Genomic DNA, 18006 nt, shown 5'->3' on the forward strand with positions numbered 1-18006 from the left:
TTTATTTGAATGAATAAACCCTCAATGTAATATTTTAAGAAGCCCGAAAATATCTTTTTAGATATAAAAACTATATTTAATGTATATTTTATGCTTCAATACCAGCTTGACATGTGTTGTCCTTCCTTCAATATTTATTGGACCCAAGAAACCACTTTAGAGTGGGGAATGTTTTGCTTGAAAACAACAGTTTTATGGATGAATCTTTTTTAAAAAGACTACTCCATGTTCATGTTGTCCGATTTGGCTGGCTTTCCGGTAATAATATTAAGATAGTGATGCCAGACACCGTCGGATACATCATTTGGTCGGGTATCTAGATGATGCTCTATTACTAAGATGGTGCTGGTCAACGTCGCGGACATCGTCTGACCGGATATCAAGATGATGCTTTGAAGCCCCTTGCCTTGCTCCCCTTCCTCCTCCGCTTCTACATCACAACTCTTGAGCCGCGACAATGCTTCCAGTCGAGCGACGTCGTGCCGTCTCTGACACAGCTCTACCGCCTCTGCTCACCGGTTCCTGCATCGACAAGTACCACAACTCTAGGACGACGACGCCACAGAGGTACCTCGCTCCCCTCCCCCACTGGTTAAGTTATCTTTTGAAGTATATCTTTTGATTGCACTCCACTATGCATGAGTTAGAATAAGTGAGAGGATAAATGGACACGAGAGAACCTAACAAGCATTTTCCCTAGGTAGGGGCCCATGGACTCGCTCCGTGCATTACATGAGTGCACCCATGGACTCGGTCCGTTCGGTGTCGTAGACACTGTCGTGGCTCCGACGAGGGTCAGGAGGTCACCATTAGAATCATCGGTCACCTACCCCGGAGCCGGGAGCTTGGCAAACCCCATGAGTTGGGGCCTGCATGTACATCCGCCTAGGAGTATTCACATCACGTAGTCGCATCTCTGTAGATCCATACCCGATGGGTGACGTCCTTGTTGACATCAGGTATGATCCTGGTATTTGAGCATGCCTCGATACCCAACTGGATAAGGTTTGGGATCAAACCGGTATCCGAGCATCATCCCGGTACCCTCGGGATGGCATCACCGACATTGTCCTATGTCACATAGCATCTTGTGATGTGCAATATGTGAAAATTGATAATTAATAACTGGTATTATTGTTAAGAAATCTAATGGTACACCATTTTCTGACAAAGCAAACATGGAAACTCATCACTAATGAATCATATAGCACCGATGTGAAGGAGAGAGAGTAGGCTCAATGGTTACATCTAATCAAACTTCAAACTTCAAACTGTCCTATAATGAGATTGACGTAGCCCAGAAGCCCATTTTATGAGGCCCATTAGCAACTTGTGGCCCAAGATGGAGATTCTTCTAGAACTGACAAGATCTCTAGAAATTACCTAAAGCTCCTCAAAATCCATTCACAGGAGTTTCTCTGACGAGATCTTGTGACAGGATTTTCTCTAACAAGATCTTTTGAGAGGATTTTCTCTGACAATATTTTCTCTAACAAATTTTTCCTCACATGATCTACTGACAGAATCTTCAGACAGATTCTTCTTCTGCCTTGATATCTGCTTTAATGTGTTAAAGCTGCATTTCTTCCATTTTGTCCTATCAGGATCTTCTTGTGCCACACAAATATCTCCTGACAGCTTCTATATGCCTTAGAATCTGCATGATATCTCGGCATGTCAGGCTGCATATCCTCTGTTTTAGCTTGTAGAATTATTTTTATCAATGTTTTGACTTATCATTTCATGGGTACAATCATTATGAATGACCCTGCACTTGTTATGGGCTAAATAAGGCACCCATGTACCTCTGAATGAGTATTATTCAAATATATTGTTTTGTTGAAACTGTTGTTTCTCCCATCTTAGTGTCATATTTGCTAGAAAGTCCTTAGTTGATTTTGTATTCAAGCAAACCTCAAGTAGACTCAAGGGTTGGAGAAATTAGTTCTGTAGATTCAGGACTTGATTCCCTTAAGTAGAGCAAGGCTTGTGGATTAAAGTCCTGTTCCTACACTGTTCTCATACTAAGGCTGCGTCAGAGATCCAATCATGCAAATGGGTATACATTTTGGCATAGTTTCATCTTTTGGCTTTTTATCCATGCTTGGTTTATTATTAATATAGCATCATGAAGAGGGGAATTAACATGGTGAACTCTCAGTCCAACAATTGTCAAGTTACAAAGACGAAATAGCTTATGTAGTTGAAAGAATTCCCCATAGTGATGGATTGAATGTGAAAGTTTCTTTGTCGGCTTTTAATTATTACTTGAACATTTCCACAATGATAAGGATGGGCATAATATACAAAGATCATGAAGGTTTTGAAAGAATCAATAGCATTGAATCTTCTCTAAATAAAGTTACACAAATAATAAAATATCATTTTGTCGTCATTCTTAGATACATAGGTCTCCTTGAAATTCTATTGAAACTGTTAGTTTAGGGGACCCAGGAATATACTAAGAGGTAGGGTGAATTACGTTCTCTATTTATATATATTTTTTATTTTAAATAGTCTAGGATGTTTCTACCTAAGAAATGAGGTGGAGGAAATGAGAGACACATTTATTTCTTTTAGATAGCTTAGGCTAATCCTGAATGATGTTTGGGGGGTATCTGTTTCAAGGTGTTGATGTGCCCTAACTGAGTTTAAGTCAATGCTCCCCCAAGCAAATCACCTAGAAATAGAGCTGAACAAGGATACCAAGAAAACGATAAAGTCGATGAAGCTTTGGCATCCTCAACCCTTGAGCGTAGAAGGAAGTCACTTGTCCATCTTATGTCTGATCAGAGAGTCCACTAGCTCAGGGACACGTGTTTCATCCAAGTACTTTGGTTGTTCAATTGCGGTGACCTTCATGGTCGATTCATGTGAAAGGGAACTCGAGATTTTTCAGTCAATATTAAAGAATGTAAATGTCTTACCCAATGACCCCAAGTAGTTTAGGAACTTGTCTAGAGTCCCATCATATCCCCTTCATCCTGAAAAGCCCAAACACAATGATTAAAATAGACAAACTAATTTGATTTACCCTTGATGTACCTACATGGATAGTAAATTGAATCCACATATGCTTAGCTGTGATAAGAGATGAGATCTTCTCATGTTCAGATGGGTCTATGCAACGTAAGATCATGTTTATAGCTCTAAATTTAAGAGATTACTCTGTTTCATCGACCTTATCAAGGTCTGCTCCTAACCCATCACACACTATTTTCAATAGTGCAACATTAATTCCCATTAGAAACATTCTAATTCTATTCTTCCAAAAAAAAGAAGTTTTTTCCATCAATCGAGGGAGGTCTAAAGTCACTGTCCCTAGCCATAGGATCTACTCCTAGACATCAGTTACGGTTATAAATCCAGGTGAGTTCTGATACCACTTGTTAGTTTCGCTGGCCAAGGAATAACCTAAGGGGGGGATGAATTAGGTTATCTATTTATATTATATTGTTATTTTAAAGAGCCCAGGATATGTCTACCTAAGAATTGAGGTAGAGGAAATGAAGGACACACTTATTTTTCTTAGACAACTTAGGCTAATACTTAATGATGTTCGGTTGTATCCATCCCAATGTGATGATATGTGATGCTCGACGTCATCTTGACGTTGTCCGGTCGGGTATCGAGATGATGCTCTGATACCAAAATGTGCCAGAACATTGTTAGAGACATCACCTAATCGCGTATCAAGACGATGCTCTGATACCAAGATGATGTCAAATGCCATCCGAGACGTAGCTCGACGGATAATTCCCTAATGAAATGTAACTAGGTGTCACAATGAACCCTAGGCAGACGTACGTGCAGGCCCCTACTCATAGGGGTTCGCCAAGCTCCAAGCTCCAAGTGGAAGACCAGTGATGGTGATTGTGACCTTCTGACCCTCCTCGTAGTGACGTCGGCGACTATGGCGTCGAACAGAATAGTTCCCTTCGCGCTCGCACCTAACGGGCAGGCTTGACCCGTACCTAAGGAATCACTCATGTTGTAGTTTTCTAGATATATTCTCTCACATAAACGAATCCGAGCGCGGTGGAGTGCAGTCAAAAATATAATGAGAGACAAAATATAACTAAGGAGTTTAGGAAATGATGTACCTCGTCAGCGGTGTTAGTCATGGTTTGCTTCTTTGTCGGTGCAAGGGGCTGGTGCAGGTAGGCGTGATGGAGGTGTCTCACAGGGAGCACAATATAGCTCAATAGAAGGTGATGGCACGGTAGTGGAGTGAGGTGTTAGAGAGCTGAGCCAAGGAAAACACGAAGAGCGGCAGCCGAGCGTGGCAGCAAACAATCCTACTCGGTGGGTGCGGCGGCTAGGTGGGTCGTCATGGGTGGAGCTCATCTAGCAACGTTCGTCGGTGCACTGTCATCGATGTGTGTGACTCGAGCAGCACTAACAGCGTGCAGAGCTGGTCATCGCCATGGTGGCAAAGGCGGGCTGCAATGGGCTTTGTCGTTGTACAAGTGGTGGGCTTCGGCAGCCTACCCTGAACTGGTGAAACAGTTGCACTTGCTTGTGTGAGATGAATCCCGCAACGACCAATCACACAACGTCTGAACTAGGAGTTGGTCGGCGGGTGATGAGTGACGGCCGGATGATATAGCATACATGTAGGGCAATACTATCAACACGTTGTGACAGTTTGATTGAGAGATAACACACAAATGCTCCACAATTGGTGACACACCCAGACAACGCTTGTAGAGCATGTACGCACACTAATAGTGCCACTTAATAATCGGCGACCGCACTAGATAGGGCATGCACAAGGCGGTGGTCGCACGACCCCGGGAGGCTAGGTGAGACACGTCCTCGCAGGTGGAGGTCACGCGAAGCATCCACACGCTCATGACGACAGTCATAGGACTGCGGGAGGCCTGCAAAGGCGTTTGAACCGGTGGAGATCTCGTGCATGGCTTTGACACAATATTGGTGGCAAAGACGCGGTGGTGGGAGGTCGTGCAAGGAACTACCTTGTACAAAGAGACCCCCTTTTAAACACACAACAAAAAATAAATCGATCATAAAACAAACAAGATAAGAAAACAACATGAACACGATGCTACCGATAACGACGTGACGAAAATGAAAACACAAGCACGGTATATTGACGAATAAAATGAACAGGAGCCGGTGAGAAATTCAAATTCGTCCATGGCGCGGTTGTGCTTTTATTTTACCTGGGGTGTTAAACCCGGATGATTTTTCTGTCACTTTGGAATGCCAGTTGGGTGGGACGTGAACCGACAGGGTGTCGACAGCGATGATGACAGCTCTGGTGGCACCTCCGATGTAGTAATCTGGCACGCTCCATCAATATGCCCTTACAAAGTTTGTGTGAATGCCCCCGTAAAAAATCACTTGGAAATAGGGCTGAACAAGGATACCATGAAAAAGAAAAAGTCGATGAAGCTTTGCCATCCTTAACCCTCAAGTGCTTCCACAGAATGAAGTTGCTTGATCTGCTTCAACTTGGCCTCGAAAGCCTTCTTCTTATTGCCCCCACATCTTTAGCCTGAGTGATCACAAATATCTAGCAATAACACAGTATTTTTGAATAATGTCTTATTCTCAACGACACTAAGTACGATAGCTACTTTAAAATAGTATTCAAAACAAGGATCCATTTTATGTACTTCAACAATAATACTTTTATGTGAAAATTTTATTAATTCAGAGATAAAGATTGATAAATATAACTAAGATTTCCATTTAGTAATACCTCGTTGTTTATTGTCATCCTTCCTTCAGTCCTCTTCTCCTCCACATTTTTCATTGGATGAAATTGTTAATTCCCTTTTTACGTTTGCTGCTTAAAACTCAAATATCTTTTTCAATCCTGCACCAAATGTAATCTAACAGAAAGTCTTCAAAACCAAATCAGATAAATCTCTAGCGCTCAATCTCTCCAAGTCCTTAGTTTACCTGATTCCTCCATCTTCAACTCTAAACCCCTGTAACTCTTTCCAAACTCAACTAAATGATGTGATTCCAAGTTCTATGGTTTTTATGGATTTTATAACAATTCATATGTTGGGAAAGAGCTCAAAATCAGTATAAATATTATGCTTAAGTTTGTAAGCTTATCACAAGGTCGAGGATGTGCGAAGTTCAGTTCCCAGCCCTATTTTCTTCGAATCATAAAATACCCCGCACCAAAGACCACGATTCTAAGTTCTATAGAATTGAAGTGCTTTTTTAAAATAATGCTTAAAGACTGCTTGAAAATTGCTCCAGGAATTCAGAGATCTCTCGAGCTTTTGAACTGCGATTATGAAAGGGCATGGAGAAGGGAGTTTGAAATTTGGGCTCCAATTTGTATTTATGGACTTAGAAATCTGAAAGGGCATAATAGTAATCTGTCAAAAGTCCAACAGTCATATGCACTATGATTAAGAAATATGAAAATCAAATCGTTTTAACTTTGTTTTTTTAATATTCACAGTTTTGCTATCTGTTCAAAATGCCTTTCAAGAGTAAAAAGTAAAAGCTAGCTGTTATGCCAATATTTTTAGTATTAAAATAATCTAAGACTTTTTGGAATGTTTACCACATCATTAAAATGAAAATATCACCATTGGATAATAATGTCTTCATGTAACTCCATTTCATTAAATCATTAGTAAATTTAGCCTTAAATACTCAAAGCTAGTGAATAGGATTTTGAATAAGTTAATCAACAAATCAAATGAAGACAAATTCACACAAATACCTGAACAGTGTTTAAAACTATTATTATCTTCATGTCAAAAAAAATATGTTCTAAATACATGATTTGTGCTGTTCAGCGTATTGTCTAACTAAGACCGTTTAATACATCTAAGGCTCCCATTTTATCTTCACATATAATCAGTCAACTACTTGACTGAGGGACTACAATACTTTGATCACAACCCTTATTGAAGCATGCATCATTTTGAACATACATCAAAATACATATTAATGAATTGTGCTAAAAATGCCCTTAAAGCTTAATCTTCAGAAATCACCATTTTGCCTAATTTTATCTACTTTATCTATAGAAATAATTAATATCCACTTTATGTATCTGACTCTTGATTTTTAATGATCTAAAATCAATTACCTTTTCCACAAAATATTCGATAAAAAATAAGTAAACAATCCATTGATCTTGATCTTTCACATCTAGATCGATGCCCATTCAGTCTTCCATAGAATATCATTCTGATCACAAGTTGGATTTTCGATTCATTAAATTATTAGATTAAACTGCAGTTCTAAACTTCTACAACCAAAAACTAAAATCAATAAAATTATCAAACCATTCTAAAAATACACAAATAAAATTACATAATTGTTCATATTGGTCGACAAAGTAAAAATTGCGGAGTTGGAAACTTTTTAGAAAGGTACATAACCAATTTAACCAGAAAATCAAAATGGAATAATACAACAGCTTACTGCAAATACTTTTACGAGTTCTACCCGCATTAGATAGAAAAGTATCCAAAAAATTTGTTAGCATGTAAAAAGATAATACACGTATAAAAATATTAAAAACTATATTATTGTTACGTAGGTATTGGAACCATAACAAGGATACATATATATTATTCAATATTTCATATATCAGGAACTGGATAACATATCTATAGTAATATTTAGTTGTTTCCATTACGAGACAATAGTGCAGTTAAATAAAGTAATCATCAAATTATTTATCTTTGTGCTCATTAAAAAACATTTTATATAAAATATTTCAGAAAATATAAAAAGTCTGTAAGGATGAATTGGACTTTAAGGAGTAAATATAGGTAATTCGTAATATTGTATTTCTGCCTAAGTGTGGTCCAACTCTTTATTGGCTGAATGTAGTTTAAGTACGTAAATTTAGTGTCGATGCAACGTTCATAATGAGAAACAGTACCTTCAATTTTCTTTTGGGAGGGGCATTGTTTGTGGGGAGGCAAGTAAAAGGATATCCCTCTGAGTCCAATATTGAACAATTCCATAGAATACTAAAACACCATACATTTCACATTGTGATCCTAAAAATAAGATGAATCACGATAATCAAGATTATTGTATGACCATGCTAATCGAAACAAACATGTCAAATCAAAGAAAATATTGATATAATTTGTGTACTTTAACCATATTATGCCCATGGGATCCTCTTTCAAGTGCCTACAGTGTAACCACGATATATTTTGATTGTTCTTTGTACAAAACCCAACTTAGAAAGTTAATGCTATATTTATTTTGTTTCCGACTTATCATTAATTCCCTTATCGAATATTTAGTTTTATACTTTCACTCACAAACAATATTCAGCATACCTAACAAAAATAGTATGTCATCGAAAACCATTAGACCGAAAGTAGAATAAAAAATACATGAATGTTCACAATATAAATCGTTATGTAAGAGACTTACCGAAAAGGGGATTAATTTATAGCTTTTAGTTCTTGTAAATTTTTTTCTTTGCCCCAACAATGCATAGGGACGGATGTGAAATAATCATTTATAGATGCAGTACTCGTACTTATTAAACAAATTCATCCATATAATTGATTGTATCCCTTGGGAGTCTCGGATAGAAAATCTGTAAATTTTCAAATCCCCATGTTAGTTTATCTCTACATTAAATTGTTTGTTAAGTGGATTAGCCTCCACTAAGGTACAAGATCCAACAACGATAATGCACCCATATCAAATTTTACTCAACCACATCCCTCGAAAGTTTCAAATAGATAATCTTCCAAGAAACTCATTAATGGAAGGGGATATTTTTTTAGGAAGCAATATCAAAGGGTTCATAACACATAATATCATCTGAGTTGTATTTTAAAGGTATAATTTGAAAAAATTATGGCTTTATCATAGTTTTAAGGTTTTCACCCCAATTTTCCCGAGTAACTCATAATAACGTAAATTACAGGATACAGAATATATATTTTATACATTTAGTATTCATTGGATGCCAATCCAATGGTTGGGGCTTTTATTGTAATGATCTTCCATGATTTTTCATAACACAAAATTATTGGTCTATTTCTATGAAATTTACATATTTGTATACATGAAAGTAATTATTATGTCTATTGTCCATCTTAATATGATTAAATATATTTTCAGACTGATATGCCGGTTTTTTTCTGGATTTAATTAAAAATTTAGGATTATTCTAACATTATATTCATATAAAACTTAATTTAATGAATTAGAATATATATTTTGTTGGATTGTTTAACTTATATTCCTATAGATGTGAATTTCTTTGATTAAATACTTAGTTATTATATTTTAATAACATACTATATATTTTATCATGATTTATTAATCTATTTTTCAGTTTCATATGCAGCCGCCACAGGTCACCATTCAATCCATCGAAATGTGACCAATCATGATCTATGGTAGTGATCAGTTGTACTAATCCTTGCGAAAAGGCACAATTAGGGCATCACAGATTGCTACACCATAGTGCGCTAATCATTAGCTGGCAAACTGACCAATATTTTGGTAGCAGGTTACAGGGACCAATGAAAAAGATGATACAAAATAGAAAAAAGAATAAAAAATTGTTGCAGTACGTGTGGGACACACGGATACCCCAAAAGGTGATTAAAAAGCAAAAAGGGTGCACGGGGAAACACATGCGGTGTGTCATAATGGCAAGGGACTCTTCTCTATTTCTAATGTGGATGTTGTGCGTAGGCTCATCATTTACAAGAAAATAGAAAAAGAAGAAATCTCGTGATGTGCCACACTATGACGTGGCACGACGTCGCCAAATAATGGATTTATAAAAAAAAATTTTGTCTTTTTTTTAGGTACACGTGATGATTTGAAGTGCTCTATCACATTGGATAAGCTGATCACGCAATCATTAAAGCACCTGATGATTGGACAACTTAACCGAATATTGGAAAAGATGACGCGTCAATGATAATGACAAGGAGAGATAATAAATTGAATGGTAAGGATTGCTCCAAGTTCAAAGCAGGATATCTGACTATCTAGAGGTCCTATTGAGCTGAAATTTTCATGGTATCTTTTTGTCTCCCCACTTTTCATCCATAGTGTAATCTACAAATGCAGGTGTGGATCACTCTTAAAATTACGATTAAATTTGCTTCCTATTCATCAGGGCTGACTGAAAGAAAGTGACTTTTTTGATTTCCATGAAGTGTGTTCTTCGTGCCCTGAGTGTGTGGGAAGAAGTGTCAGAGATGCGAAACATCTTACCTGCACTCACTAATTGCCATGATCTTAGTAGAATGCAAGGATCTATGCTAAATCTATGTCGTAACTTGCAATTTCTCGACATCGTTGGTAGCGCAGTTAACTTACACGATCACATCTCGACATTACACGATCTTTATAGGTCACTCAAATCATGTCTTACAATCGCTTTGCTGTTAAATTCTTGCCTATTATTACAGTTGGGTCATTCTCTACACTACTCTTCCCATGCCACGCATCATCATTATTCCATTCTCACGTTTATTTTCTCATCTCAAACTTGAATTATCACTATCTACTAACTATTATCCTCGACTCAAGATCACTATGTATCATCGTATTTCCTCGTCACTCATTTTTGTATTAAGATTTATCTCTTCTCATCTTCATAATTATAAAGAATAAAGAATATTAAATACTTATCCGTGGCAAAAATTATTAAGTACGTAAAGGTTTGTATTTTAATTGTGCAATCTCGACTGTCAATGACGAATTAAAAGGCCCAATCATGAGAGTATCAATTATTCAAATGCAAATGTAAGAAAATTCAGTAAAAAAAAGGCCCAATCATTGGGAAAAAAAAAAGTAAAAAACAAATATGTTATATATATCGAGATTGTTTGATATCCAAGAAGTGTTTTGGCCAAAGGTCAATCCCTAACTTGACGTCTCGTGGTCCAACTATATTTGTTTTTTTCTATTTTCTTGTGCTTTACAAACATCATATAATGAAAAAAATGCATAATACCTCTGACGAGCACATTAATAAGATCACATAAAGGATGGATTTAATGTTGACACAAATGTATGAAAGTTAGAGCACATTCATAAAGTTTGAATATCAGAAAAGATACAATCATAATAGCATCTTTCTATTTCAAGAACACAGAAGGTGTCAATACATTCTTCTGCAGTAAAGTACTATAAGTTTTCCTTTCATCCATTTTTATGCTGGGGAAAATATATTCTTACGCGCAGCCAAAGAAATAAAAACATTATACACTCTAGATGCACATTTGAATTAGTTGAACTTATAAATAATGGAGGACCATATAGCCTCGACGACCTCGTTCTTTGTTTTTGTTTGCACGTGTTGGCCAGGTATGGTCCTACATGTTTGTGCTTAGGAGAGCACATTTATGGGCATGTATGTGGTATTTTTTTTCTTATTAGGCCCTCTATGAAGCTTTTTAGGTCTTTTTCCCTTTATTTAGAAGGGGAAGGCCCATATTTCCCTTATAAGAGGGAGGGGTGCCCATTGTAAAAAGGGAGAAGAAAAAGGATTTGTAATAATGTAGTCCATGGGACTTTTTCTGGTTTATTTTAGGTTTCATTTTTTTTAAGAGTTTGAGAGAATTACGAAAGTGCCCCTCGATCCGAGAAAGTTAGGGTTTCATTGTACCCCTTGAAACAACGTCGCCATGTACATTATCGGCGCTCTTGCGTCTCCAACGCAGATAAGACAGCCGCGGCCGTAGCCACTATCGCCGGTCAAGGCCATAGCAGCCTCCATTGGCGAGGGCCACAGCTGCCTCCGATTAGGGCCGCAGCCGCAAGCCATGGCCGCAGCCGCAGCCGCCACCGTTGTCCAGGACCGTAGCCGCACACCACGCTCGTGGCCGTAGCCGCCACCGTTGCCACCGGCACGGTTGCACCCTCATGCCACAGCCAGGACAATAGAAGTTGTGCCTGCAGCCGTTGTCGCAAGATGCAGCCAGAACCGCTGACACTACGGCCGCACATGATCGCGGCGGCAAGTGACGATTACAGCCGGTTGCAACCACAACCGCAATCCACGGTCACGACAGCCGCAGTCGCAGCCACCCACTGCCATAGCCACTAGCTGTAGTAGCGATAGTCATAGTCAAAAGCCACAATAACCGCGATCGTAGGCACAAGTCATGGCCACGCAAGCAGCAGCCGAGGACGCTAGCCACAACCATGCCACCAGCAGCTGTGACTCCAAGTAGGGGTAGTGCCAGTAGTAGTAGTGAGGACAGCCGCAATCCACAGCCAACCGCAGTAGCTCTAGCCACAACTGTAGCTGCAATCGTAGCTGTATCTGCAACTACAGCCGTAGGTGTATCTGCAACCGCAGCCACAACTGTAGCTGCAGCGCCACAACCCTGACCACAACCAAAGCCACAGCAGCAGCTGCAGCCGCAAACGTAGTCGCCTGCCTAGGCTGTAGCCGCCTGCCTTGCCCGCATTTGTTGCCATGTCATGTTGGCGTGCTTGCCATTGCACCAGCCGCCACGCTTACAAGCACCACTGGCCAACCTGTGCTCGCTGCCGTCTTCATCACTACGCTCACTTCTACGCTCGTCACCATGCCTGCCCGCGCCGCTGTGTGTACCTACACCGCGGCCATCCTCATCACCACCCTTGCCACTAAGCCAACGGCTGTGCCTACCTACGCCGTCACCCTCCTTGCCATCATGCTTGCCTCCAAGCCTGTTATTGCGGCTACTTGTGCCGCCACCCTTGCCATCGTGCTTGAGTCTGAACCCGTAGCTGTGCCAACCTGCGTCGCTTCTTCCACCTACACCATCTCGCCTACAAATACCGCCACGCCTACATGCGCCATCGTGCTTATCTATGCCACTGCACCTACCTGCGTCGTCGCATCTACATGCACCACACGAGCGTCTAGAGTTCTCTATTGTAGTTTTGCGGGAATCGATCGCAAGGCAACCCGCTGCTGCGTGTTTACCGCCGTGAAGTACATGCCACTATAGGAAGAATAGTCGCCGCCATCACGGCTCATTCCTACCTCCATCTACCGATAGCTAGCTTTACAGCCTTCATTGTCATCGTAACGATGCATACACATTGCCATCAGTGAAGGCCGATACAATCCCTGTTATAGCCGCACTATGCCGCTGCGCCTTTGCGTTTTCCAAGGTCCGCCGCTATGGTTTCCTAGAGTAGTTTCAAAGGAAACATCAACCAGACGACATGCCGCCATTGGTTTACCGCCGAGAAGTACATGCCACCGCAGGATGAACAGTGACTGCTCAGCACTGCCGACACATATCTTTGTTGCCTATAGCAAACCGTAGCCAAAGCTCACCCCGTCACCATTACAGCAGCGGCCTCCCTACGACTCCGCGTACAGATTAGTTGTACTTCTCTTGTGGTGTAAGACGAGCGGTTTGATCCCTGCGCACTGTGTTACATCAATAAATGACTCTCATATAAATGAATATGAGAACACATTTTTTCATCCAACACCTCGCCATATTATTTTGATGCATATTTTTTACTTTACATTCAAATAATGTCTCTTTATTGCTATAGCAGTCTGCATGACTAAAAACTATGATAAGGAAACAAAAAATAGAACCCAGAACTTAAGGAATAAGAAACTAACCAAAAGAATATACATATATATTTAACACCATCCAAATAATATATGTATTTAACACCACGATATTCATATTAATCCTAACAGAATATGTATTGCCCTTCTAGAAAATGGTTTTTTGTAACGACTAAAAATAAGTTGTTTAATAGTAGTATTGAATATGAGATACTAATCATATGTAGCGTGTATAGATAAATGTACCTGCATCTAATGCATTGGATACAATATCCTTTGATGTGGCTCACGATCATTTTTTAGTGTGAAGTAAATAAAGGTTTATTAAAAAAATGGGTCTAAATTAATTTTGGACTTATTGCTGATCGTCTTATTCTTACTTACTACCCCATATCCTAACTTTTTTCAAAGACAATTCTAAATTAGATTAGGGCTTCGGGTTGGGATTATATGACATTACCTTTGAAGAGGGAGCTGTGTTAATTACAATAATGCCTCCATAGATTAGCTTGCAACAAACCAAGTTTCTTTGTAGGTTGGCTTGAAGCCTCATAAGTTTTTTTTATTTTGAGTTGTATAGGCTCATAACCATTTCAATGTGAACTCCCTATTAATCATCACATGAGACTCTCCCTTTTTACCTCTTAACGCCCTATTGAGAAAACATGAAACCATGGCATGGAAAAACTACAAATATAAATAAGGTGCAGAAATCAGCTGCTGGTTGGACCAACCCTTTGCGGCACCTATGTGCACTGTATCAAATTCAGATGTATAAAGCTAATCCCACCGTTGGTAAGCTATGTCAAATGTCACAACAATAATTATCTCTAGGTTCACTATAGTTTCCCCCCTATGGCTTTGCTAGAGCACTATATCATGTGGCAGTCATCTATTTTGATCCTGTCATTTTACATGATAACTATATTGCTGTGCTTGAAACCATGCTACTACCTTATCTCCCTACAGCTATTTAGTTGGGTTTATATTTCAAAATAACTATACTTATAAAAGGACTTAATTTGTCATATACTTGAGCTCAAAATTATATCATGTAATGAATACACAAAAAATAAAATCAATTTTTGAAAGATTTACCTGTGTTTAGTGAAGTTATGAAAAATTGTATTATCATAATTTTATAAATGTGAGTGATGGCACCAAAGGTGTTGTGATAAATATGTGTTTTTCTGATTTTTATTGCTATTCATATCAATAGGATGCATAAAAACTATCACTTGTTCATTTTGAAAATGAAAGTATCACTCAGTTTTGTAATTCGTCCTTGCAAATGGGGTTTAAAGATTCATGAACTAACACTACTTGATTCATTTGACTCAAGTGGTTTTTTCTCATGATTCCCTTAAAGTTTCATTGATAGCAATACATAGGTAGTCGATATATTACGATGCAGAACTGAGGGAGGCAAAGCACAATGAATCCCATTGTGGAGCATGCCCAGTCTAGATCACAAAAGTAGGTTAAACCAAGTCAAATGACAGGTCTAATTTTTATGTGAAGCTCAAGTGGGTTGTTGTTATTTCTTTCATGTAAAGGGAGGCATGAAAATGATTGGGCGAATTTCCAAATCTTAGTCACAAATTCTAGGCTTATCGCATTGAGAATGTAGTTTGCTAATTTATACCCCTTTTCATCCACAGCACAACTATCCCTGAATTTCTGTTGCGAACTCTTAAATCAAGTATATTTGAGTGTCAGGTTGACGAAAGAAGGGAATCAGACCACCAGGTGTGGAGGAAACTAAAGAAGAATGAACCCTTGGCCTAAAAGGGAGTCACGCTTGGGGCTTGTGCATACACAGAGGTTCCTGTCTTCCACAGTTCATTTTTCTTACTCGGTTATTCCATAAAAATCATAGCCAACACCTACGGCTTTCCAACGCCACAAATGGTACTTAAGAAATCATCCTACATCTCAAGTTTTCACTAAACCAAAAAAATCAGAGATTTGCCGCACATCTTTTGATGGCATCACATCAAGTTCGCGGTGCTCATGTGGGAAATTGTAATGCCCTCTGGCAGAAAAATATTTAAGCTAATTGAAGCATTTATTTTTTAATTTATTAACATTTCAATGTCGAAATAAAGTTTATTTTTAAGTTTTTCTCGACATAAGTTAAGTTTTTATTTGTTGCATTTGCTTAAAATAACATAACTATTGCGTATCTTAGTGTTAGTGTTTGTTTTTATCTTAAAAAATTGAAAATATAATCACATTGAAAAACTTAAACATTTATTATCATGATATCGTATCGAAGAAAGGATGATTATTATTTTTGTCCTTTATATGTCTCATTGTACTTCCACCTATCATGACTCTACATAACTAGTATCCTTTGGTACCCATATTTACTATTTGGAGGATCTAGTTATTTAATGGTTTTACATCATTATCTAAGTGTGTAGTTATGGAGTAACACTTAAAAAAATGAAATTTGAATACATTATAATTAATATCGTAAGTGGGTGATCCAAAAGGAGCCATAAATTTAATTTAGGATATTTCCCTTCACTTAGGAATAAAAGAAGGAAGTTCCACAAAAAACCATGTATGCAGACACTTCATAGAATTTTTATGTATTCATAAGTTAATATGCCACACAATCACTTATCAATTGATAAGAACAATATGGAGAAGTTATATTTTTCCCGTAATTAAGACTTTTTGGTTTGTCACATTCATGCATTTACGATTCATGTGACTGATTGATACTACTAAAAAGTGTTATGAATGGCTTATTGATATTTTAGCTTGTTGATGTTAAGATTAAACAATAATACCTGACTGCTATAACTTTTTTGGTGTGCTATTATTATTGTTCCTATTTTTAATTAGAATGTACCAAATGTTATTCCTCTAATAGTCATTATGGATGGTGATGATCAGCACCAAGGAGGAAGGCATCTCGTTCACTACTTCGGTCATCTGGTCGAGTCCCGCAGGTCGAAGCTGATTAGTCATCGTTTATCCCATTTTCCGATGCTTCATGGGGATAGGAATTTGGCTCTTCAAAGGGGAGATTCACATTAGAATACCAGACCCAAAGAAAAATTATATCCAGACTAGATAATGAACTGTTATGCCAACTATTTGACTGCTACCAGTAAATTCTACAAAAATACAGATTGTATGGAATGAGATAGAACTTTTTGAAGTGGTGAACAACATATGTATGTTATTCTAGAAATAGCTGATATAAAGATCTGGAGGGACCACTATTATGGATAGGAGTTTGAGATTAAGTGGTCAAGATCATGTGAATGGCGATAGGGTAGAGTTAAGAAGTGGAAATGGTTAAGTTTAAGCTAAAGTTTGGGAACAAATAAGCTGTGTTTTAAGGTTTGGAGAGCAGAAGATATTATTTTTGAGACTGGACAATGTTTGAATGATGGATAGATAAAACCACTGTAGAAAATGGAATGCAATGATTGGAATGTAGCAGGGAATGGTGTAAAAATAGTAACAAAATGTGGCTATAAATTCCCATAACATTATTAGTTTTCCCCTAAGGCCTCGAGGCATCCTCTCAATCATGGATATTTATGATCCAGCAGGATCAAGGATTTTTCAGGGAAAAATTAGAATGGATTGAACAAATCTTTCAAACAACTCGTGTAAAGTAGGTTAAACAATATGGATTCTAGGGAGGTCCTTGTGGTTAGCCTTTATTGGAGCAAATCTATGACGAGGGAAGAAGGGGGGAAATATCTGAGTAGGAGATAAGTACTATGAATACACTTTGAGACTTTTATATTTCTATGTTCATTATCTTAACCACCTTCTTATTTGTTGAGGACCTCCCAGTTTTATTCCACTTTTAAAACAAATTTGATCATGAAATGAGTGGATCTAGTAGCAGCTTGGAATCCTTTCATTTGATCCATGCATGCTGGAACTGCAATAAACCCTTAAGCAAAATAATGTTATTTATGGGTTCTAGGGCGTCTCTAAAGATAGATACTTAGAATGGTTCAAAGCGGATGCCATGAAGCCTAATATTAGATTGGATCACATCCACCAACAAAAACATGAAATAGTCATCTGAGAATGGATCACATTCACCAACAAAAACATGAAAGAGTCATCTGAGAATGGATCACATTCACCAACAAAAACATGAAAGAGTCATCTGAGAACGGATCACATTCACCAACAAAAACATGAAAGAGTCATCTGAGAACGGATCACATTCATAATTCGGTCGATCCTCAAGTGAGTCATGCCAAGCTTCTTATGTGTGAAGCCTCTACATGTATCTACACGATGCTTGGCACGTTGAATCTCCTTCTTTACCTTGACCAACTCCATTCATGGTCCTCCATCTAATACTTATGCATTTGAATATCATTTGAGAACTCTTCACCCATATTTGTCTACCTTGGTCAAGGAGTTCATCGCATTGTCTTCTATGAGGGGCACCTTTTCTACCAAGGGTAGACAGTCCCATC

Source organism: Wolffia australiana, chromosome 5 (assembly GCF_029677425.1).
Source record: "Wolffia australiana isolate 7733 chromosome 5, ASM2967742v1".
Classification (NCBI taxonomy): domain Eukaryota; kingdom Viridiplantae; phylum Streptophyta; class Magnoliopsida; order Alismatales; family Araceae; genus Wolffia; species Wolffia australiana.